The 26515-nt window shown below is 38.8% G+C and overlaps 1 protein-coding gene and 1 long non-coding RNA gene across 3 annotated transcripts in view; both read left to right on the top strand.

Moving 5' to 3' along the window:
- The first annotated feature begins 2645 nt into the window (after positions 1–2645).
- Positions 2646–10073, top strand: LOC142154651 (uncharacterized). Its single transcript, XR_012691655.1, has 2 exons — positions 2646–4132; positions 8562–10073. It is a non-coding gene; the product is annotated as an uncharacterized LOC142154651 (long non-coding RNA).
- Positions 10074–11673: 1600 nt separating this feature from the next.
- APBA1 (amyloid beta precursor protein binding family A member 1) overlaps positions 11674–26515 on the top strand; it is a 108974-nt gene continuing 94132 nt past the window's right edge. For both annotated transcript variants that reach the window (XM_075210976.1, XM_075210974.1), the window contains exon 1: positions 11674–11915. The gene's annotated coding sequence lies outside the window, so the exon portion shown is untranslated. The remainder of the gene's footprint in view (positions 11916–26515) is intronic.

Below are 26515 nucleotides of genomic sequence, written 5' to 3'. Positions count from 1 at the left end.
CGGTGACCCTGATCTCCGGGCTGTTTACCGTTTCTGCTATCTGCCTGTGACCCCTGACCTCAGCTTGTTTACCGATACTGTTGTCTGCTGCCGGCCCTTGACCTCTGCGTGGACCTCACTCCGCTTGCCTGGGTTCTCCCCAGCCGGTACACACTTCACGACCCTCTGTCAGTCTGCGGCCCAGTCTGTCCTCACCATCAGGGGCTCCAGTGAACACCTGATTGGCAGAGTAGATTCCGGGTTGTGTTGTGCCGGCTGGAGGGGTTCCTAACAGTATCAATGGATAAATAGATAACCAGAGTATTTACACCAACCTCAGTATATTGTAAAGGGGTTGTCTACCGGATAACAAGAAGTTGTTATGGAGTAGGAGTGGGAGAGTTAAACCTGAACCAGGGATCTCAAGTGGGGTCATATTTATCCACTTTTCCCCGAAGAAGATAAGTGTATCGTTGCATGGAGGCAATAAACCAAATATTGTTCTTCATGCTCGATGGGAGGTTGGGAAGAGTTTTCCACAATTTAATTATGGATATTTTGCAGTTTTAAGAGTATGTTAAATAAGTTTTCTAGTCTTGGTCCCAAGACCAGGAACAGGAAAGCACAATAGGGCACTCCAAGGGGACAGATGAAATATGACATGCAAGATCTGCTCAATAAGGTTATAACATCTCTCCAAAATGATTAGATCACGGGACATCTCCACCAAATATGGATAAAGTCTCCACGATGCCCACATCCCCTCCAGCACAAAGGTGATGAAGTAAGGAACGTCTGTTGTTATAATGTTGTGGCTGATCGGTGTATATAAGGTAGAACCAGTGGTTGAAGTGGAAATTTAGAAATGGCAATATGGAAAAAATAAGTGAATTGGATTTGACAGTTTTAAAATGAAGGCAATAGGAGAGGTGGAGGTATGGCACACAAACGTATACCAGACCACTTTGACCACTGGGTAGAACATCAGGATAAATTACAAACAAAATAAAATACACTCTATGCAATAAAGTAATCATCTAGAAAACAAGCATAATTGATTGCAACAACAACAGCTAGCTAATGGAAACTACATTGTCTTCAAACAGGATTCAAAATGCTATTGTATTCAAAAACAAATATATACATGAAAGATCACTAGGAGTATATGCTTTGGAGTATTTGGTGCCACTTGCTGGTGATTTGTCTATATTTGTATTTGAATATAACAAACAGAAATTTAAATTCTGTTTAAAGGTTATTCTGTCATACTATCTTGTAAATTAAAGTATATAACATGTCAAGATCATCACTAATGTAAGATAATAGTAGCAAAACAATTAGTGAGTAATGTACATGATGCAAATTAGAACAAAACTGCGGGCAGCAGGTTTGGTTGGCAGGAAATAATTTCCCAGAAGTCTATTTTCAGGAATAGGAGAGGCTTAATGTAAACAAATTTAAAAAAAAATAATTGATTTAATTGATCTAAAATAATTCAAGTGATACGATTTGCCTTTTATTGTGAACAGCACATTAAGATCTATTGTTTGTATAATAAGAAAAGTGCCAATTAAGTTGCCACCACAGGCACAAAGATAATTAGGCCCAGCCCTGATCAGAGTCAAGTGTGTAACTATAGTGTCTGCTATAAGGCCCTCATGCTTGTAAGTTCTTGCTTTATATCTTGTTAATATATATATCTATATGTTATATTTTTCCTATTTATTATATGGATATAAAAGTCAATCATAATCAGGACTGCCATGAGGCATATGGCAGCCCTGACTACAACATAACAAACCCTTCTCCTTTCATTATGGTGGTAACTATACAAACATGAACCAGAGTTCTTTTTGGTGTATACAATACAAAGAATATCCCATTTTGGTGGCAGTTGTACAACTCAAATCTGCTGAACAGTATATAAAGCAGACTCCAATTTGAAGGCTATAGTATAAACAACCTCAAGTGGTTACTATATATAGCAGTTCTTCAAAATGGCAGGTACTATATAAAGCAGACCTCCAAACTAGTGCCTTGTATATAAAGTAGACCTCCAGTCATATGGCTATTGTATGGTCTAATCTAGTAATTTATAAAAACTGACCTAAATATGCTGGATAGTTTATAAAGTAAGTTTCCAATATGGTGCAAAGCAAGGCTCCAATTTCATTTTCCCTTGATTGACTCACCTAGTAACTGCCAGATAAAAATTTCCAAACTTAGCCTGCAAATCAGTCGCTTCTTGTTGTTAAGTGGAGGTTATTAAAATCTAGCAGCTCCCTATGCGTTTTATTAATTATTCATTTTTTAATTGTATTAATAGTGTTGGACTGAGCTGCTTGTACAATGGACTCCAACTCACTGCTAGAATCCATGGTACAATACTGACTTGACTAATATATCAAAACAGTAGGACTAAATTAAATTAAGCTGCCAATGACTCTTCTTATAGTAACAAGCGGACATCAGTTAGATTTAAACCTTTGGAATGTTCAATGTGCAGGCTCCCATGTACTCTCTCAAATGAGAGCAATACTGATATTTATAGGAGAAAGAGGAAGTTCTTGTTAATTTTTTTGTTTTGTTTATTAAATGGCAGAATAGCTGTACAAATCACTGATTTTGTAGTCAATGATTTGGAACATTTTATTATTAGTTTTGTTAAATATGATTTTTTGTTAAGGCCTCATAAGGCCTTTGTTCAGCCATTTTATTGTAACTTGTATAGAAATATTATTTGCTAGAAGAGATTATTCATTTTTCTGTTAACTTGCAGTTTTGCAATATGTGAGCCTATGGCCTTGAAGTTGAACTAATAGAGAACACCTGAAGAATGTAACCAGTTTTGAAAACAATAATGAGCTTCATATCCAGCTGGTAGTATGGGAGCTGTATCCATGGTGTTGCACATAGCATATCTCCAACTCCCCTTGAGATAAGAAATAATAGGCTCATCTGTCCTTAGAAGGGGGAGAAAAGTAAACACCTCAAGAATACGTGAGAAAGTTAATCAGTAGCGCTTCTCATAAACTAGTGGTATAAACTATTGTATGCATATGACGTAGGATTCATTTATTCAGTAGCCTATAAAAACCTGTATCTTTGTATCAATAAACTAGAGAATATTCCTTGCATACAGAACTTGGTCTGTGTCAATTCTCTCCAGCTGATTGAAGCGCTTCCAGATATACTTGACACCACAGGCTGACTTGGGTCAGAATTTTAGATTTAACAACTTGGAGGTCGCCACAGAGATTCGCTGTCCAGCAGGCTACAAGACAGACAACGGAGGTTTCCCAGCACATTGAACCCCAACATCCGCGGTCAGTAGATTTCTACTCGTTGGTCTTCCTAGTCTGGGTCACCTCATGTCTGTCTGAGGCACCTGACACGCGAATTTGTGAGTCTCAAGTATCATCTGATTAATATAATACAGTATTAACCCAATTTGTTTACTGTAATTGTATTGTTGATTAGATTTTTGAAAGATGATTGAATTTTGAGTGCATGTGTTTGTACCTATGTATGATGTATAAAGCATAAAAGTCACATAAGACATTGATCAAAGAAGCATGTAATGGAATAGAGGGATTTAGAGAGTTATTGTTTTGAACATTGAGTGAACATTTTAGACACCATCCCCAGAGGTATATCAAAGAAGGGAGATTCTGTAATCTGCCCAAATTGTGTAAGAGAGATTTCCAAAAGACCTTCGTCCCAGATACTGTCAAAGAAGCTATTTAGCACGGACATCCAGTACAAGGAGTCCACAGAACGGGACGTCCAGTGCAAGGACAACCCACAGAAACTAGATAAGAGTCCCGATTTGGACTCAACAGAATACTGTCAATACGAGTAATATAGATAGTAAACAAATGACAGCAGCTCCCTCATAGATATGATGCACAAAGACTAAAGGAAATGGGGGAGTAGAAGGTCTGCAGGGAATTTTTCAAGAAAGCGGGGATAGCCAAAGATATGTGTGGATGGAGAAACAAAGGTGTTGCAAGTGGTAATGTGACAAGAACAAAGGGGTATTGAGATCAAACCCCAAGAGATTGTTTGAGGTGGCACAGGAAAGTTAAGAGATCTGAAAAGTCGAAATATATGTGGATATGCTAAATGCATCGGAAGCTGAATAATGAATCAAGTAGGTTGTATATTATAAATGTATGTTTGATCCTGTGCAGCTGAATAAGTGAAATGTGCCCCTCCCTTATTCTGTGTAAATGATTTCAGTGTGTTGAGATAAGAAGCACACTGTTTTTTGTTTTTTGACAATGTATGTAAAATTAAAGAAATGTGTCCGGAGTGCTGATTGATGATAACATGTTGAAGCTAACTTGTATTTAGTGTAATGCTGGGACTTGTAGTTCCACAGCAGTAGGCTGGAAGATGTCAGTTAAGTTTTCTTTCTCTGTATGTGAGTTTTGTCTCCGTCTTACTGCGTGTGAGAGAGATCCGTGATAATTCACATTGTTTGTTCTCTGTCTTAGTGCTCTATAAGGGAGATGTTTGATTTACTTTAAATCACAATGTTTGTCTGTCTTGTCCGTTTTTTACAAGAGACATGTTTCAAGGTTGAAAAAGTTGTACATTCATTGCTTAATGATAAGCTTTTAAAAAGATACAAAAGAAGTTTTAAAATGTTTGGTCCGATTGCACGGACAAGATTGTAAATAATGTACATTATCACTATAAGAACTAGTGTCAGAACAAAGCTGGCTGGGATCCAACAAGCCGTTTCTGTATTTGAACAAAATAATTTTGTTTCTGAAGTTCAGAAATATAGCTTTCTCTTTAATGAAGTTGAGAATTGTGGGAGTGAGCTTACATGCTGTTTTTATCTGTGTTAAAATGGCGCTGATGAATGTTCTCAGAAATCAGGAGGGTTTGTTATGCCTTTAAAGAAATGTTACGAGATAAAATGTCGTCTGTGAGCGAGACTTAAGTGAATATATTTTTACTTTGAACACGAAAATCACAGAATCTAGAAATATTTGTGAATATTTGGTCACGGGAGAGAGATTTTGTTGAGAAAATGTTGAATGATTTACAGACACAATGTATTGTGTCTAACGAGAGTACTCTGATTTATGAGACAGTGCTGCTTTTAAAATGGTTGAATACTTGGAACCAAGATTCCAGATTGAATGTTTCTAAACCCGGAAATTTAATTAGTGTCATTTAAAAGGGCTGTACTAAGAGATGATAAGAAAGGAGTGGCTTTGAACACTCGCCCAGGTCTCGTCACTGACATTCTCTATTTGTGAAATTAGGGACTGCCCCTTTGAGGAAATCAAGGCATGGAACGCATAGCGTCACAGTTAAGCTTTTAGCAGCTGTTCACTGGTTACCTGATAACAGTATACACGCATGTTACAGTTACAGTAATTCCTAGTAAATAAATGTTAATCTCTATGCAAAAGTTTTTTTATTCACAGGTCTCCAGCTGCAAAGACCCATTAGGCAATCCAGATTGCATTGATTTAACTTCCAATGCACCATCTTTGCACCACAACAAACATAAGTATAAACTAATGAAGGATTTAAATAACGTAAACTCTTCTGAGTAATGATTACCTTGTTTTGGAAGAGATATTAGAGTTTATGTGCTATTCGCATAGCAAATGCATGAACTAGGTGGTTTTTCTGTATGTGCAGAAAGCAAAAGGTTTTTATTTGTATCCTCATTACAGTTTTGAGTAAATCAGTGTTTGTAAAGACATTTACTGCCCTTATTTACTGTGCTATAATTGTCATATACTGTAAATAATTCTCTTTATTGTGGGTATGGTAATGCATTGATGGGAATTCTATATTTTTACAGAAATGAAAAAGATTTAAGACTTTAAGAGCAATTGTATGTGCTCCTGCATTAGCACTTCTGGATCATAGCAAGCCATTTATACTCTCCTCTGAGCAGAACCAAATGTTTAACCAATTTTAAGCTGAAATAACTTCAGCGCCAGCACTGGCTTTGCCAGATTATGACAAGCCTTTCACATTATTTTGTTATGAAGTCAGTGCACATGTACAAGGAGTACTGACACAAATACATGGTCGCAAGCTAAGGTCACTTGCATACTACTCTGCTTTAGTGCTTGAAAAGAGTATAGATATTGTGCTAGGACACCCAGTTACCTTAACGGTATCGTACGTTGTGACAGAAACCAAGCACAAGCAAAACATTTGTTACCGACCAGATTTACTAAGTATGAAGATATACAGCACAAAGGACATTCCCTCCTATTGTGAAATGAGTGACATATAACACTTGCCGAGCGCACTGTGTATTTTCTTCCTCCCTTTTCTTTTTTATTAGAAGAAAAAAAAAAAAAAAAAAAAAAGGAATCACAAGAGGCCCCAGAGCCTCTCATGTTCACAGATATATGTTAAGACCTTCAGACAAGGGGAATCTGAGTAAACTGTATTTTAAGTTTTTTAAAGGTCCAAGGGAGACCAGAGAGGGGAGTTCATTGATATTAGCAGGAGGAATATAGATTGCACGTTATTTTCCTTTGCTGTGCGCTGTAGATGTGTACTAGACTAGAAAGGAAAGCCAAGTTTGGAAGAACCAGACTCAGGCCCATAGTTATGTATAGATCATTATACATAATCAGAAAATTCTAATATAAAAGTTTAACCCAACCATATAAAGAAAAGAGCAACCCATGACTACAGGGGTTTACACCCAATGCAGGAATGTGTTTGTGAGTATTGTGGCCCAACACATTATTATATACACTAATAGAACTGATGATGTGGCTTATTAACAGGTTATTTAAGCTAAGTGTTTCTCTTCCAGAAGAATTAAAGTTACCACATCTGTCTTAACCGTTGTACTGTACACTCCATCTAATGAGTGTAAACTTTGTGGAACTCAGAAACCAAGAACCTTGTCCTTGGATTCCACATGCTCCTTACTGAAGCCTATCCTAATGAAGTAGCACTGCTTACTCCCAGTAACGTTACACTTAAGCAGTGCACAATGTTGAATCCTGCTGCCTTATTGCAGCAAGTTTCAAAAGATGGGAGAAGTACCTGTATATATTGGGGTTACCCTAGGGATTTGGGGGAATTCCATTCCAGCTTGAACAGAAAGAAAGGAAAAAAAAAAATGCAAACAAAATTTTTCTGAACATGATTGCATAGAACTAATGAAACAAGAATCTCTGGTTTTATCTCACATTAAAGATAAACCATTACCAGATGCAGACATCACTCTTTTTGTAGATGGTTCACACTATCACATAGATCTTGTCCCGTATACAGGGTGTGCTGTAACCACACACACAGAAATAGTGATTCAACAGACTCTACCGAGTCACATGTCAGCACAAGAAGCTGAACTAAAGGCCCTGACACTTGCATGCATATATGCAAAAGGACAAAGAGTAAATATTTACACTGATTCAAGTTATGCATTTGTAATTGCGCATGATTATGGCCCTGTATGGAAAAGTAGGGACCTTATGGGTTCAGCAAGCAAACCAGTCAATATGATGAACATACCAGGGCATTGTTCACTGCATTCCAGCTGTCCTCCAAACAGTGATGAAGATGAAGACACACACAGAGATACTACCCCCGAAGCTAAGTGAAATAGACCAGGCCGCACGAGAAGCCGCCATAGCCCCAGTACCCCAAGGGGAGTCTATTTACATGGTGACCCCCTGACCCCTGTTTGACCAGAGCACACTCCAACTTATGGAAAGACAAGCAACAGAAAATAAGAAAAAGACTTGGGCAATACATGGAGCACTAGAAGTGCAAGGAGTGGTGTAAAGGTCAGCGTTTGTGTCTGCCAAAAGTAGTTTATCCCATTATGGCCAATATAGCACACGAGAAAGTGCATCTGGGAAAAGATGCTATGGTTGTACTCACTAGCAGCTTATGGATAGTACCAGGGTTCGCCCAAGCAGCACAGTCGTTAGTGGCAGAATGCCTAGTCTGTGCACAAAGTAACCCGAGTAAGTCTGTCCTATGGAAAAGCACACCCCAGACATAAGATCCCTATAAGAGGATACAGATAGACTTTATAACTTCCCAAATGCTCGGGCTTTGAGAATGTGCTTGTCTGTGTCAACTTCTTTAGTCACTGGCTGGAGACATGGCTGTATAGAAAAGCAAATGCTAAAGCATTAGCCAAGAAAATTGCGAATGAGGTAATCTGATGATATGGTGTACCAGAGGTCATTGTAAGTGACAGAGGGATACACTTTACGGGGCAAGGATTCCAGAAACTATCACACCCCCTACAGATCCCAAAGTTCAGGATGTATGGAGCGCCTTAATGGTACACTGAAATTGAAAATGCAGAAAATAATGGCTGAAACAGGTCTGCCATGGATCTCATGTTTACCTGCACTCAGTAAAAAATACTGCTAGGAAAGACACAGGTTTAACACCATATGAGATATTGTTTGGCACAGCAAACAGAACAGGCTGTTATTTTCCATAGCAACTACACCATGTATATAGTGATTTGTTGAATTATGTTGCCTTATTATAGAAACAACTAACTGAAATACATGGTCAAATATTCTCCTCCATTGCAAACCCTAATTTTGATACAGGTACCCATAAACTGCACCCTGGGGGGCTGGGTGGTCGTGAGAAAGCACATCAGGAGAAGTCTTGAACCCAGATACAAGGGTCCTTATCAAGTCCTGTTGACGACTCCCATGGCAGTGGAAGTACAGGAAAGAGACACCTGGATTCACGCATAACACTGCAAAGTCTTCAAATCAGGGGAGTCTTGTTCTGATAAATAGAAATGACTGTCTCATTGTATTGATATGTCTTGCCAGAATAATTGTGACTGAAGTAGGGATTAAGGCCTCCCTAACCCAGTATGAAACAGACAGTTAAGTGACATATTGCCTATGCCACTGTGAGAAACATATGGGAAGGAGTGCTCAACAATTTGCACTCATAGTAGAGTAAACTCTGAAAATGTCTTTGTGCAGATGCATAACCTCATTGGTAAAGTTGTCAGTAATGATTCATGTTGGATATTGGAAATATTGGCATTAGTAGCAAATGGTTTAGCAATCCTGTTGATCGTATAGGTGATAATGAAACTAAATATATGGCTGATTAAGAAGTTACTGACACTTGATTGTTGTCTCTCCAAAAAGGGAACCACTGAAAATCCCGAACCTCTGATGATCACAGAAATTACTTCTGAAACCTGACCAGACTATGAGTGTCATGAATTATTTGGACTAGCAAAGCCAAAGAACTGCAGAGTTTGCAACAAGAAACTACTAAAGATTGAACAAAGGACATGCAAGGCCTGCAGAACTACTATAGACTCATTAACTATCTTTTAAGAAACCATCTTTTAAGAAACCATCTTCTAAAAAACCATCTTTTCTAGACATGGACATTTGCCAAAATGCATCTCCTCATAAATCAAGTTAGGACAGGGAGGATCACAGGCTTATTAGTGGGGGATGAGTTGACAGATTCCTAAGGGGACCAACTCTATGCATGTGGCCTCCTACATGTGTATAAGTACCTGCTTATTAAGAATGTGGTTCTATAGATAGGATTAGGTAGGTAGGAGGAGAAAGGGTCGAAAATTGAATAAAAGATGGGAAATGTTAAATATGATTTTTTGTTAAGGCCTCATAAGGCCTTTGTTCAGCCATTTTATTGTAACTTGTATAGAAATATTATTTGCTAGAAGAGATTATTCATTTTTCTGTTAACTTGCAGTTTTGCAATATGTGAGCCTATGGCCTTGAAGTTGAACTAATAGAGAACACCTGAAGAATGTAACCAGTTATGAAAACAATAATGAGCTTCATATCCAGCTGGTAGTATGGGAGCTGTATCCATGGTGCTGCACATAGCATATCTCCAACTCCCCTTGAGATAAGAAATAATAGGCTCATCTGTCCTTAGAAGGGGGAGAAAAGTAAACACCTCAAGAATACGTGAGAAAGTTAATCAGTAGCGCTTCTCATAAACTAGTGGTATAAACTATTGTATGCATATGACGTAGGATTCATTTATTCAGTAGCCTATAAAAACCTGTATCTTTGTATCAATAAACTAGAGAATATTCCTTGCATACAGAACTTGGTCTGTGTCAATTCTCTCCAGCTGATTGAAGCGCTTCCAGATATACTTGACACCACAGGCTGACTTGGGTCAGAATTTTAGATTTAACAGTTTATTGTTAGTTTTGCATAGCCTGACTGAGGTCAGGCTATGCAAAATTTCTCTGGACATCACTGCTGTTTAATACCATTGTCTTTTTGTCAACCTGCAGACACAACTACCTCTGTTGCTACACAGCAAATACATTGTTAAGATGTAAACATTGAATCTACCACTGAATGAGCTGTGATTTGATCTATGTGCATTGGATTCACAGCTTGCGTGTGCGCACACCTTAAAGGGAATATTGCTTGGAACAAAATCTTCTCTTTAATCGCTGTTCACACAAAGAAGCTCTTTGTGTCATTTTTTTTCGTGGTAGCAACCACTGGACCACATAATTTAAGTAGCAAGAAGAAAACCCCCCAAAAATAAACAGTTTCCAGCATTGCTTGATTGTACTGATTGGGTGATTACCATATTCTACAGCCATAAAGTTTGAAAGCTTTACCATAATGGATAGGAACTACAATCATACTATAAGGTTTCACAGTCACAAACACATACCTGTCCAAAGAAGACTGAAAACACCCCAGGAAGGAAATACCCACCAAGCCACTCTTGTTTCTCTAGCTGCTTCCAAACAGTCAACTTATCTATTTGAAATATTTGCAGTCAAGAGTAAGTTAGCGGAATGGTATCCCTTAAAGCTGCTGTCTATAACTCATCAAAAAAGCTAATCTTGAAAATGATGTTGGACTTATCGTGAACTGGCCATTGGCTATATCTAATGGCTTTTATTTTTAATTTAATTTTCTACTTGTTTTTGCTGCATTTTCCTGGCAGTTTGCATGTATTGAATGCATGCAGCACACAGGTTTAAGTCTTTAGAGTACAGCCATACTAGTGCTTTGTGTAGATTTCAGAATTTATCACACTAGTGCTCATTTCTTCATCAGCATTCAAGCGCAATATGATATAAAGATCATATTTGGGCAGAACGGTGGCCTAGTGGTTAGCACTTCTGCCTTACAGCAATAGACTGTAAGCTCCAATGGGGCAGGGACTGATGTGAGTAAGTTCTCTGTACAGCATTGCGGAACTAGTGGCGCTATATAAATAAATGATGATGATGATATAAGGGCAGTGTCACTCTGGTGCTTCAATTTAAATGGGCATATACTTACTCCAATTAAAAACACTATATATATATATATATATATATATATATATATATATATATATATATATGAGATTGCTGTTGGATACAAAAAAAAGCATCTGAAGGTAAGCTTGTTTCGCAAGTTCCTTGCTATGCTAATTATAGTGCATGTGTAGTTTGGATGCATCTGGTGATAAATGACAGATCAGGCACCAATTGCTATATGGTGGTGGGCAGCTTGTGCCATTCAGTGTACACAAACCTGGTGCAGCATAAAAAGAAGTCAGTGTACGATGTGAGCTGCATTGTAGTGCCTGAGCTGGGTAGCAGCACTGGATGACTGCTGCCTGTGTGTAGGGATGGGAGTGTCTGAGTCAGGCTGTGCTGAGTGCTACTGATGTCACTGGCAGTGAGGGCGGAGCTCCTGGGCAAGGATTGGTGGTGGCTGCAGAAGGAGAAGAAAAGGAGTAGGTGGAAGATGGTGGAATTAGAGGTGATAGCGGCTGGTCTCCAACCTCACTCTCCGGGTTGGCACCTATTTCCCTGTTAAGATCCCGCTATCCCCTCCAGGAAGCCGCAGCGTGTGATGCTGTTTGCTGGCTCTGTGATTTACTCTGAGGGTGACAAGTCTGAGGAGCCGCGATCCCAGGGTTTGTGGGTAAGTGGAGGATTTGGGCAGTGGTCAGGTAACTGTGGGGTTGATCTGGGGAAGGTGTGGACTCCCTGTCAAGCCCTGCATGATAGGGCCGGCTGCTAGGGAAACAGATGGCCTAAGCAGGGAACGTGCAGAGCTTGACATGGGTATCTAGGCTCGGATGCAGACTGTGGGTGGGATGCAGCATCTGCTGTTTATTCATGCAAATAACTAACCCTTACAAGGCTGCTGGGCAGTGTGGGAGCCAGGCGGTGCAATGTGCTGCAGGTTTATGGAGAAGTCTCTATAGGAAACATGAAAGAAGGGAAGTCTGTCTGGAACAGCTCTTTGCATTCATTTACATTGCAGATTTATGTCAATGAAATGTGTCACTACTAGGCTACAGACAGCTATGTCACATGACAGCACTGGTAATAGTCTGCAGATGTCCATTTAGCCGCCCTGTGTTAGCTTGTCAAATTAGTGTGTGGATGCCTATGGTTCTGCTGTGATTAGTGTGAGTGTTGTGAGGAGCTGGACTTCAGACTGGAGGGGAGGGGCAGTCGGTAATAGAGCTGTATGAGCACATGGCAGGAGGCTGGCTCTCATTGTGATGTATGAATAAGGCTGTATACGCATGTGTCGTGGGACTTACCTGACAGAACACTAAGAAAATAATAGTGTCTTCGTCCTATGCACATTGTGTATGGATACACAATTACACATACGTTGGACTGTGCATGTCATTCTGCAGGCACTTAAAGCAGTGCTTCTCCTGATAGCCACCTCTGATGCTTTACTTGATGTTACCAGGTGAATCAGAGGATGTATTATATGAATGACAATATGTAAATGCATAAAGGATTTGCTCAGGGAAAAGTCATAAACGCAGCTAGCAAAAGAATAATGGTGCAGCAACCACTCAACCTCATCATAAATATGTACATGTCAAGCAGCCATTTCATTGACCATTGAATTGATGTTGCCAGATAGTTTTCCCTGGAAACCTTTTTTATTTATATAATTGCATAAATGTAAGAAATGTTTACATTGTACGACTCATTCTAGGGTGCTTGCGATATTTGTTTATGTTAAGTCTATTTGCCCATCATGCTGAGTTCAGGATTCTTTGTAGCTGCAGTCGTGTGTGGTAATGTATATCTTACTACATGCAATTAAATCTCTAAAAAAAACAAAAACCCAGTCAATCAACTATTAAACCTGCTTGTAAATATGTGCTTTTGTGAAAGGTGCATCCGTTTTAGTCACAACTTGTGCCACTTTGTAAAGGGTCCCTTTCATTGTAACGATGTAGAAATACTAACATATTTTTGATGATTCTTTCTTGTCTGTGCATAGTGTATAGAGAAGCCATTGAACTTGTATGTTTTGTTCTAAAATAATTAGTTTTGCTGTGAAATTATGCTATCTTATTGCAAGACTAAGATATAGAAAAGAAATGGAGAATCCATTTTTAATTATAAAAAAAAAGTCAGAATTTGCATGTTGTCGTTAACTAGTGTACATCTGTGAAATATAATCTCTCAAATTGAAATAATGTAGATAGTATTTTCCTGTGTCACAAGATTTCAGGCTTCCCCTTTTAAACACAGTGTAAATAACGGCCAGACAATTTTTAGTTGCATGTTTTTTGTACAATTAATATACCGGACAGGTTGCATGATCTGTAACCACTATTCCTTATTATGGTAGCATGTATACTTGATTTGTAAGTCAATCTGTTAATAAGCTGCTGTAATGTACCCAGTATATGGGATTAATTGCATCCATTCACATTAATTAGAATTGCATGAATCTTGCGGCTATTGCATGCCAGAAACACAATTAAAGATAGTCAGAAAAATTTAAAAAATCATATGCGACTAATTGCATATAATTAGATGTAGTTGTGCTGAATTCTCTCAACACCATTAATCCCCTCTACCTGCTGGTGCTGCATTTTACATAAAAATTCCCAAGTGCAAACTGCATGTTAAAAATGCATGTATACACTATGCGTTTGCACATGCATCCAACAGGTGTAATGGAAGTGGTCCGAAGTTTTTCCAATTCATTTCAATAATCCATTCATTACAGTACGGTTCCAACCGGTGCTGATCAGCCTGAGCCAATTCCTATTAAAGCTGGAGGACGTCAAGTGTGGGGTCTCCTGTCCTAGTGAACGCCAGTCTCAGTGCTGGTCAGCACAGGATTTGAGAGTTTTGGTGTAATGGAAAAGATTAGGACCCCTGGAGTGGCATATGTGCACTAAGACCCCGGTCCATTATATTAATAGAGTGAATAAATGGACAGATGCACAATTGTAGAAAAAATAAATAAATAAAACACTCCCTGGAAGCCATTGTTAACCACTTTATTATACAATAAAATAATTTTTTTTTTCTCTTCTCTTTCATTGTAGTACAGTGGGAAATTTGTAATCCCATAGGAAATAAAGCAACAAACCCATAATGGACAACACAAACAGCTTGCTATGAGCCCTGCCGCAGAATGGCTGTGAACTGAATTAACTTGGAGTGTAATTAGCTGCTCAGCCAGTCACAAGTGTTTTCACACACTTTGCATTTGCGATTGGCTGGTGATGAAGTGGGTATCTTGGGGAACGTTTGCTTTGTTCATACAGCAATAGAGACTAATTAAATATCTATTAACGTTGGGAAAAAATAACATTGTGGAGCTCCACTAAAAGTAGCTCACAACCCCACTGAAATGAATGAGCTATTGACATTAATGGGAAAAAGCGGCACAACACTATTGTAACTGCTCTTGGTAAACACTAGTGCGTATGTACACATTGCGCTTCTATAGAAATTAATGGACATTTTCAAATGCAGCGATGTGCTTTGAGTGAACTATAATGGATAATGCAGTGTCCAAAAAGTACCACAATGCAACTCTATATAGACACACATATGAATGCAGATGGGTTTGAACGCAGAAAAAAAATCTATTTTATTTTAGTTTGAGGTTACATGCTTTAAACCTGTGTTAAAAACAAAAATTAGGCACAGCATTGTGGGTAAGAGTCCTTATATATTGCTTAAGCATTATGTCATTCTGATCTCTATCAGTGTATATTTGCCAGAGGTTTTGTTCTCCAGGTTACTAGAAAGGTAAGCAAATAAATGATCTTCAAATTATTGTTATAAAATTCATATGGGTTGTATTTATGTGCATCCCAAGTATACAAAAATCTCTACCGAAGAATTAGCAATTTCAAAATAGATTATAAATACATTTGAATACAGGAGGTACTGACCGTTCTTGATCTTGGCAGGATGAAGGACTTGTAATCTTTAAGAAGTGTTTTTTTGTGGTAAAAAGGATTTTGGAGAATAAGAATAGTTAATATACTCAGCAATTGTGAAAATAAATAAATACAAATTCTACTTGTACTTTGGTAGAAATATTAATGTGACTTGGATATTGAGATGCCTTTTAATTGGACAAGAACAAATTTCAAGAGCCTCATAGTGTTGATGCCTAAAAATGAACTGACACTTAAAGCTGCACTACCACCTATAATTTTACTAACCTGCCCATTTTCCTTAGCTGGTGCTCCGGGGGGGTTTCTCCATGCTGTGTGCTAGTATTGAAGGGGGTATGTGAACACAAGGACCAAGCTGCAATCTCTTGAATAGTCCTCCCCATTATAAACACACCCTCTGCTGTTATTTTAAAGTGGTGGATTAAATGGATTTGCTGGTTCTGTATGTTAGAACTAGAGCAGCTCCAGGAGAAATGCCTGTAGGGAGCAGTCCCCGGACCTCCTACTAGCGGAATCCCCAGGTTACTCAAATTTAGATGGGATATTGCTGCATTAAAACAGCCGCTTTCATTCGTGAAAACAATTGTAGCAGACATTTCTGGGATTGGCAATGTTTTACATTTATTTATTTTTCAAAACATTTTATTAGGAACATCTGCAACGCTGATATAAAACTAACAAAGTGTATATAACAGTTATACACCCTTCACAGAGTGTGTTATAAGTAGAGTAACCAAAAAAAAGAATATGATTTGTTATGTAATACAGCCATCCAATTGTAGAATTGTATGTTTTCAGTAGACTGAAATAAGAATCTTGAATCGTTGATTTTATTTTAAACAGGAGGGGGGAAAGGACGAAGAAATTGAAGGAGAGAAGGAATGGTGGAGGAGTACAAAGGCTGGGAAAAGGGATGGGGATCCTCTTGAGCAATGGGGTTAAATAGAGTAACAATAAGTTTAGCGGTATGGTCACATACTTTATAATGTGAGTCAGGGCTTGCACATGGGTGTCACCCAGTCTGTTCCTTTTCTCAATTTGGAGAAGTAGGGAAGCTGTGATATTTGATTCACCCACTCTGTAGTATTGAAGTACTCCCACACATTCACTGACCTTTGTGTTGTACTACATACAGTACAATTGCTGATTATGGCATTAGGTGTGTATAACTAACTTTAGCATTCTGTTATATATGATGGACAAGTGACCACACACACACACACACACCTTTTGACTAACCTGCTGAATAACTCAAAGCTCAGCTGTAGATATTTAGGTTCTTTAAATCTTTACTAGCTAATGGGAAAGGTGTATATAAGCCAAACAAAACCTTTTTTATAGCAATAAAATCCAAATCACAGTTGGAAACTGGGGTGATTTATTTGAAGAAACATGTAAAGATCTTGGTTACGGAAAAGTATTTCCATGAGGACTGATCTACAATGTAAAAATGGTATTTAGCAATAGTTGAACTATTATACCACTTTCAGATTGCCACCCTGGCAATATCCCGGGTATATGCCATGGGACAGATCCTCCAACCCTGACAAATACCCGGGTAGACCATGTTCACACTGAACACGGGTCTACCCGCGTCTCCATGGCAACATCACGAGAGGAGCTCTGATTGGCAACTCTAGTGAGGTGAGGTGTGTTTTTTTTGTTTGTTTTTTTTTATTTAAACTTTTCAATAGGTGTCTGTGAGACCCGAGTTCATCAACCTGGATCTCACCGATCACACTGGAGGCTACCCGGGTCGGACCCGGGAATAACCCTCTAATTTCCGGGTCATCTGTCCCAGGTAGATATAGGGACCCCCTTTCACACCAAGCCTAGACCCGGGTCGTCGGGGCAAAAACCGGGTCTTTTAGGCAGTGTGGAAGGGGTATTGGTTAGAAAATATAATTGCAAGAGTTATTTTTGTAACAGTTATTACTTTCTATCTCAGCTGACTACGTGAGGTGTGATTGTTGTGGCTTAATCTTTTCTAATTCTTTATTTTAGCTTGTGCATTCTGGCTTCAGCCTACTGCATTATTCAGAAACTGGACTAAAATCAAATGAGTCACTGTCTCCTAATATTAACTGCACACATTATAATATTGTATGTGATATCAAGACATAAACCTAAAATGTCCACATCTGGTAATGATCCTGCTCAAGTTAATAGGATCATTGTTGGACTTTTTGAAGGTGAGCTCCATTAGCCTATGTGTGGTCATCGTCTGAACATTCCTACGCCAACAGTGATCATCCTGTAGTCCTCCATCATTTTGGGACATTCTCTAGCTTCTAGACATTAATACTGTACCCTACTGGTTCCAATCATATATTTACAGTCATTCATTTTAAATCTTTCTTGTCAAACCAGAGTGCCCTTTGAACTCTTACTGTGTCAAAGGATTGTTCTTTGTAACCTCCCTAATATAATCTCTGGTAACTAGAAGTCAAAATAATAACATGCTCTTTTGACACTGGATATTTACAGCAGTGGCAGAGACGGTGACATCCAGTTGTTTAATGTGGGAAACTGCATCCGGAGATTTATCAAAACCTACCATTTCTCCATTCCTCTTCAGGTTTCCTGTCTATTTTGGTGCCTCCCTTCAGCCATGATTGTACATCATTTTCTGAGCCCTGACACTGACTTAGTTGTCTGAAGCTTGGTGTGTGTGTAGATGCAGTTTGGTTCTCATTTACATGGGTGGTAGAGGCTAATACAGTAGAGCAATATAAACATGCTTGGGATAGACATAAGGATACCCTTAAAAAGAACCAAGGATAAAATAGGGTTGGGGGTTGCAAAATGGGCAGACTAGATGGCCAAGTGCTTCTTGTCTGCCAGCAAATCCTATGTTTCTATTGGTGTTTTATAATACCAGAAAACCATGGCATTCTGCAGTTATTACATGCTACTATTATAAGACTTTATATTTAATGTAAAAAGTGTTTCTCTTTCACACATGAATGCTGAAACTGAAGCAACCGTATATGGCAGAAAAACTTAATTTCCCATCTGATGTAATGTGTCAGTATGGGAGCATTTAGTAGCTTCAGAATACCACGTTTTCTGGTTACAAAGCCACAGCATTTGAATATATGCCTTACCTCTAATGTACAATATTGTGAATGTGCAGGCACTTATAATAAAGAGCTGACATTCTGCTTATTATTATTATACTTACACAGTGCATTTCCATGTACTACTGTACCTCTGAATTTTGTACTAGCGTAACTACTTCAAATGTCCTACACCGCAGTCAACTATTTTTGTAATCTAACCCATATATAAAAATATATATAATTATAGTGGTTTCTATTGTAGAATGGAATAACCTCAGAGCACTCAGACATTTTGAGCACTTTATTTGTCTTGGCTATATTTCAAACTCCTGCCCTACCTGACTTCAGGAACTCGAGCATTTTTTTTTCTTGGCTGTATTTTTGTTAAAGCTTATTTTTCACAGCTGCCTAGTTACCCTTATTGTGACATTTGTTTTTTATTTTTTTTTAACTACGTTATGTTCTATATATCGAACCAGTGGTCCCGGTAATTTCTTTTTTCCAGAATATTTCTATTCAAAGAGGAGTATATATTATTGGTAATTCAATTTAATGGTAAATTTACATATGATGTTGAAACTCTCTTATAACAATGGTCAGCTGCTTAACTGTTAAGTTTTCAACATGACATGCAAATTACAGATTTTATATTAATACGAGAACATAAGTAAACCTTACCCTAATTTGTGAGCACTGGGCAGTACTGCACTCCTTTACCAGCAGTTGCACTCTGGAAGTTGTGCGTGCCACAGTGCCTGCCATATGTTGATTTACTGGTGCCCACTTCCACAGCCCTCTGCTGTGTTTCAGACACAGACATGTGCTCACTGTGGTGATGTGTTTAGGTGTCAGCCAGAAGTAGTACCCTCTGCCGTGTTTTGGGAAGCAAGAATATAAAACTAATAAAACCAGCAGTCACTCATGATCCTATAATATCATTGTCAGATGGCTTTACTTTGCAGCCTAGACCGCTGAAATTTGAGGCTGAAGCTGGGCTCTGCGGTGGAGGCCTCTTTAATAACTCCATAATGTTTTCAGGGGTGGAATACCCTGATTTTTCAGCCTCCTTATTAAACTTTTTTTTTTAACTCAAAAGGTTTTTATTGAATTTTTTAGAAAAGCATATTACAAACATAGCAGTGGTTGCAGAGTACATACAGCAGATCCGTTATATTGGACAGCAGATCAGTTATATTGAACAATCCACACTGCTTAGATAAACAATCAAACAAGTAAATAAAAATGAGAAAAAAATATAGGTACAGACAACAACACATCTTATGACCCAGTATACATAAGCCGAAGACGGCAAAGAGAACAGACAAGAAAAACAGACGGATAAAGGGGGGGAGGGGGGGGACAAGACAAGAGACTATCCGGTTATAGAAAGTGTACCAGTGGGTCTCGCCCAAGTACCCAACTTAACTGAAAAACCATTCCACAGTACTCACGGATCAAAGATTGAGCTGTGATTCGTAAAGTACTCATACCATATAAACCACTTAACAAGCGGGGAGGAAGCCCCTGTAGACAGATTAAAACCTATGGTTTCCATTTTGTCCTTATTAAACTTTTAACATGCATTGGTGAGGACCAGTGAGATTCTTGGTCTTGCTGTTTTGATGCTAGGGCACACCACCCAACATAGGTGTGAGAGCTATAGGCGTGCATTTGTTATTATATATAAGCAAATAAAGTATGTCTAATTTCGAAAGTAAAAATATACTTGCTCACATTCTTCTACAATTTTTTTAATTATAAATAGAGTTGTGTTTTTCTGTTTTTGTTTTTTTTTGTTTGTTTGTTTTTTGTGTTTTTGGGATACACATATGGTAATTAACATTAATTTGTATAAGATATTTTGCTCCATACCCACAGAAAGCCCTAGTATGTTTTAACATAAGTGTTACAGTAGCAATCTATGAGTAATTAACCCAAGTGTTTGCAGACATATTAATACTACACCAACACCTCTGTCTCAAAGTTTTCTTTAGTTAAATGTCCATCACCACAGACTAATGAGTGTTTTGTTTCCAATCTTACTCCTTCACCATAAGCCGAACACTTTGGGATAAGTCAGTGATAGGAATGGGTGTCTGTAAAACCATGCAGACAGATTGATTTGAGAGTTTCTTTAAATTTTCTTTTCTTCATTTATTTTTTACATGCAACATTAGATTGTAAATTGTTTGTGGCAAACCTTTAGTCAGCAAGATATTGTATAAAACCTACAAAGGTTTACTAAGAAGACATCTGTGTACAGACAGCAAATCACAGCTATTTATTGAATGTATTTTGAATGTTATTAGCTTTCATATAAAGCAAATTTCAGCTTAGTAATTTGTCCTTTTAATATATCGACTGATTTTACCATTACTTGTATAGTGAGTATTTTTAATTTTTCACATCCTCAGTTGGCATCACTAAAGCTTTGTCTGCCGTGTTTCCCCATGTTGACCCTTTTGGAGAAGCTGCGTTGTGAAGGCCCCCACTTAACCAAACGCCCAGTGTTGTATATAATAGATCTGATTTGCATGCAAAGGAAAATATTGAAGCGAATACAAAAGGATGCAAAATGTCTGCATGGTTGACTGCTTGTGGCTTTTCTGCATACATCTAGACCATTTATGTGGTTTAAATTATTTAAATTTTAACATTAACCCGCTTGAATTGCATGCTTTTGTTTTTTCATCTGCTAGGAAAAGGATTGTCATTTACATCCAGCTTGTTTTTGCACTTTGAGTTTGAAGAGTGAGATATCAAGCAGGGTAGGCTGAAATTAAATTGAAATGAGCTTCAACAGTCAAATGAAATGCCAGTAGTATTGTTACATAAATATCTTATGACATTACACTTTCATTTGTATGGCAACAAGAGTGGGGATACTAAGGTACTTCATTTGTGAGCACATTCACTGTCAATAAATGGCACACAATTATAGAATGATCAAATTATCATTGTTCTACTAGGGCTCAATAGTGAATACTGCACTTAAGTGCAACTACAGCAGCCAATCAACAATCCACATTTGTCTAGTGTTAAACAATGAAAGAAAGAGCTTCATTAATAATGTTGAGGGCAAATTTATATGTGTGTGTTCATAACTCTGCTCTAAGGTGTGTGTGTAATCTCTTTCTAAAGAGTCTGTATATGTCCTTAGCTCATAGAATTGAGCACAACGGTCCTTATGTTTTATCCTAGTAAGGAAATTGCCAAACAAGCCTTTAATAAGACACAAAATGTCACAAATCGTGTCAGGTGACTGATACCATTAGGGACATAAAGCGCTGCTTCTGTGGCAGCATCTTACTCCTGTTACCAGATCAACACAGCATTTCCGTGACTGCAGTGTAAATGTTCATATGCGTTTGATATCAGTATTTCAACACTTGTTCTAGGAGATAGGTCACAAAATGAAAAATGTTGTAGGACAATCGGTAACTACGATGCAAAAAACAGAAAAACGATTACTCCTGACTCCTTTTATAAACTTGCCTAACAAGGCTACTGCTATGCTATGATCCATCAGAATACCATATTGATGTATTGAATGCATGTGCGGTAACTGAAAACATAACTATATTATGGGGTATAAAGGAAGACTAAGAGTAGAGATGCTCACTGACCCTCGTGTTTTGGTTTTGGATCTGGATTACCTTTTGGATTTTGGTTTAGGTTTTGCCAAAACCACCCTTGCATATTTTGGTTTTGTTTAGCCATTTTTTTTTTTTACAAAATTCCACTTTTTTGGGCTAAAAGCACATAACCTACATTATTATTAACCTCACTAACACTAAATTCCAGTGATTTCCATTCAATTTGTACCATGTCACAGGTCACAATATGCTTTTCATTCACTTTCAGCCAAATACTGCAGCGATCTGGCTGGATGGTAAGCGACAGAGCAATGACTCAAACACACGGCAGTTCCTACCACATCTAGGACACATTGGCACACAGCAGTGACAGAAATGAAAAGTGGGGCAAGATGGAAATGTCCTTGGATCATGAAACCAGTTATGTTTCTTTGGATCCCTCCACCTGTTTCTTGGATAACTGAGGTAATTCTACAGCTAATACATGGCAACAAGCGCTGCCTTCCCCCGGATACGTGCTTTTATCAGACACACACCAATCCAGGGTGCCAGACAATACACTAGAAAAAGGGCCATTGAAATTCATGGCAAAAAGCCAGTTCATCAGTGAGCTTCGAATCGGCCCCAATTCCCACAAAATTATAATCTAGTTAGGTGCCTTTCATGTGAAGTGCAGATTACAAACACAACAATACACGTGTGGGAGAATGTGGCCTCTAAGAGGCTGACTACTAGACACAAAGACATTGCATGGATGGCTATCCAGGGATGTCTCAGGACGTTCATGCACTACCGGAACCTGTGCTGATATGTCAACTGCCCCTTCTGCATCACCAGAAGGGAAACCACACGGCATATTTTTTGGGACTGCACAGGCACTGTTGGATGCCTTGGAACATGAGCATATGGACAGTGTGCCCATAACTTGTCTTTCATACCATTCGGTATTTTATGGATTATTTCCTGGGACCCACATCATTGGGGCAATCCAGGAGGCCCGGAGCCTAATGAACTGCTTTAAGGACGCTATTTGGCTTGCCACGAATTGCCTCATCTTGAAAAGGGGGAAGATGACCATCCAGGACTGTCGCAGGCTGATCCACAGCCTACTAAGAGACTATAACACTATTGACAGTCCTGAGTAAGAGGAAAAGGATTAATTTTCTGTCTCCCTCTTCTTCTCCCCCTATGTGTCTGTTTATTCAATGTAACACTGTTGAATTTGCCTGAAAATTCTACAGACAAGCCTGCTTGTCTTCCTCTTCATCACTGACTGTTCACAATAGAGCACTCGTCTTTGGGTGTATATTAGACCCTACACTTATTAGTGCATATTCAGAAAAATACAGTTTAATCCCTGCTAGGCCCTCCCTAAACAATACAGTGCTATATTACAATTTCAGCACTCAGCAAATACAGCTTTTTTAGAAGGGGGTATATGAGACCCCAAACACTTTGTAGTGCAAATTCAGAAAAATGTCTTCTCTATACTGTGACCTAACCCTTCTCTGTCCCTCTTTCAAATGGCGCTAGATCACCGTGAAAGCGGGTATTTATTGATTCTAAAACTCGTGAGATCCGACGACGTCACAATGACGTTTTGCCTTGTTTTGGAATCCGAATAGGCGCGAAAGTACTCTCGAAGTTCGGGTGGGTTCGGTTTCAAGGAAACCGAGCCCGCCCATCTCTAACGCACAGTGCATAAATATGGGAATTCCAAGGTCCACTTTTGGCAATTTGACTATTAAGTACCATGGATCCGATGTTAAACACAGTATGCAAACATACTACTTTTTTTTTTCTTTTTTTTTTTTTTTCTTTTTTTTTCCATATGCAGAAGCGAAGTAGAGTAAGCAAATTTCAATGGGAAGTCACAACTGTATGTATGTAGTCAAGGAAATGTACCTTCAAATTCAAGTACAAGCAGATGTCAAGAAATGTTTCTAGTTGAATACGGCACTTGCCGTATGCAGATAGAACACACAGCAGGATACGCACAACGCATGTGTGTGTGTTTATATGTATATATTTATATGTCCCATCAGAGCACATAGGTGAGAAAAATTAATAAAATGTATTTTTACAGTTGCTATTACTTACTTACTTACACATGTTCTGGCATGCATACACGACCATCTTGGTCACTATCATTCGGCACTTACACTCGCCCTGTAGCTGGTGCAAGTGATACGGCTAAAAATCACATAACTCAGAAATGCCCAGAGCTTGAATCTTGAATAAATCCAGACAGATGTGGCACGCCCTTACTGTCATTGCCTATGTGCATATACGCCCCTTCCCCTTTGTTGGAAGTTACTTAACAGCGTGTTGGGCCAAAATGTGTGGCTACTGTGGACTTTATGTGCTGTGATTGATGGTGATGTTGGTGTCTCTGATGTTGATGTTGTTTCGGTGATTGAAAAGCTGTTTTGGGTGTTCCAGAATATGCCATAAGTGCTCAATTGAGTTATGATATCTGGTGACTGAGAAGGCTATGACATATGTTTATAATAACTGTCAAGCTCATTAAAACATTAGGCAATTTATATATGCTCTGGATTGTATCATTATACATGGTGAAGAATGATTCATCGGACTATATCGCCTCCCTCCCCGCCGCTTGGTAGTCCATTGCCTGTGCTTGTTACAGGTGTGATATCCAATTTACACACACTGCAGCTTAACTCTGATTTCCTACTTTGTGTAGTTTGCAGTCAGTTGCTCTGCAATTGTTCTCCTTTTCTGCCTTATCCTGTGTATTAATTAATTTTTTCTATTGTTGCCCTTTGCTGATGGTTGTTTTCTTCAGAGCTCCATACTGACAACATCTTAAACACTTTTGCTAATAAAACATTAGCAAGTTGAGTCATCTTGTTCACTGTAACTCTTGTCAACTATTTCAACTGCTCCATCAATCCCCTCTTTTTCAAAGAGGGGATTGATGGAGCACATGCTAGCCTTAATTGCCATGCTAGCCTTTAATTGTAGTTAGCGAGGGCAATCTCATCATCATAATCTATTTATTTATATAGTGCCACTAATTCTGCAGCGCTGTACGAAGAACCATATTTTTATAAGGGATCTGACCATACAGGGATGTTTATGGATACCAATATGGCTGGGGACTCTCATTTACCCAGTCCATAGTTTTTTGGGGGTTTTTTGTCGACAACCTTGGCCTCATGTCCACTATGTGTACCTTTATCTGAGCAGGTGCCACAGAAATTTATGTACAGTTCATTATTGTATAGCTCTATGGAAAACTTTAGATATCTCATGTCAAAAGAAGCTAACACAACTGTCAGGCACCGTCCCCGCACTTCTCGTAGGTGTCAGGGACGGACTCCTGTCTGTTCTCACTGATGGCGGCCCGCTGCCTAGCAACGGGACTCTCTTCCTGGTAGTTACACTAAGCATACATGCATAGATTCTGTCGCATAGCGACTAGAGACTCTTTTTACCTGCTTTGCGGTTGGTTGGTTCTGTCCGCTGAAAACCGCAGCACCTTCAAGGAGTACTTCCCTCTATTTAAACCTGCTTCTGGCTGTATCTGGAGCCAGAGTATTGGTTCACCAGCTCCAGCCTTTTGTTCCTGTTCCAGCATTGTGTTTTGGCTCTGACCTTTGGATTTATCTCCGGACTACTCTCTCGTGTAATTCCTGGTACCGTTCTCATCTGTTTGGTCAGAGGGAAGCCAGAGGTCAGAACCATTCTCCTTGGGTACTTCGCTCCTGTTTGGCATCTGACGACCATTCCACTATTCCTGTTCCACACTACCGCAGTGGTGACTAACTTGGAGAACCACGACCTGCGCAGCCATGTCCATACCTCCTTGCGGAGGTCCCTGGTGAATATCGGGGATGCGTTAAACTCCGTGCCCGTCCTTGTTAAGTTGTGTCAGTACCTGTTGGTAGCACCTCCTGCAGTCACACCGTGACAACAACCTCTGCAGGGTACAAACTGAAATCGCTTTGTACATTTTAATGTCCAATTACTCTTTATTCGCTGAATTTGACAGATAACCGTTTTGGCACCCTTTCAGTCAGTAATGAGTTGAATGATTGGTGAGTGCTCAGTTGATGATAAAAAAAAATTTTGTTTTGTTTTTACCAAGTATTTTCTAATAAATACCCATTTTGTTAAATTATTTCTTTTTACTTATTTTTTTTTCCTTTCTATCCTCTGTTACATCTAGTACCCATGGGCATGATTGAGCTGTAGAAAATGAATGATAACTTCAGGAGTTGGTTAAGCTGGCAATAAATGCGCTGATTCAGTATGATCACTAAATGGCCAAGGCTGGACAGATCAGTCATTTGTTATGTGGTCATTCAGCGAAACCACCAAAGAGTTGCTTCATTCTACTTTGTCGGTGACCTCGAATAAACATTGATGTAGTTATCAGCTTGCCAGATTGGGTGCAGAACACACACTTGGCAATGTCATCCCAATTTTGTCAGAATCAGCACTTTTGGCCAGTTTAATGCACAAGCACAAAATCTATCCTTACACTAATCCATTTCTTGAGTGCTTTATTGCTGTAACACAGCAGCTTTGCTATACTCTTAAAACCGCTTGAGGCACTGGCTATGTATTAAATCACCTAATTAATACATTTTATGAAATATCTACCGGGCACATTGTCTATTAATAAATAATCCTATGTGTGCTTTGAAC

Source organism: Mixophyes fleayi, chromosome 1, assembly GCF_038048845.1.
Source record: "Mixophyes fleayi isolate aMixFle1 chromosome 1, aMixFle1.hap1, whole genome shotgun sequence".
NCBI lineage: Eukaryota > Metazoa > Chordata > Amphibia > Anura > Limnodynastidae > Mixophyes > Mixophyes fleayi.
This window is presented reverse-complemented; position numbering and strand designations above follow the sequence as displayed.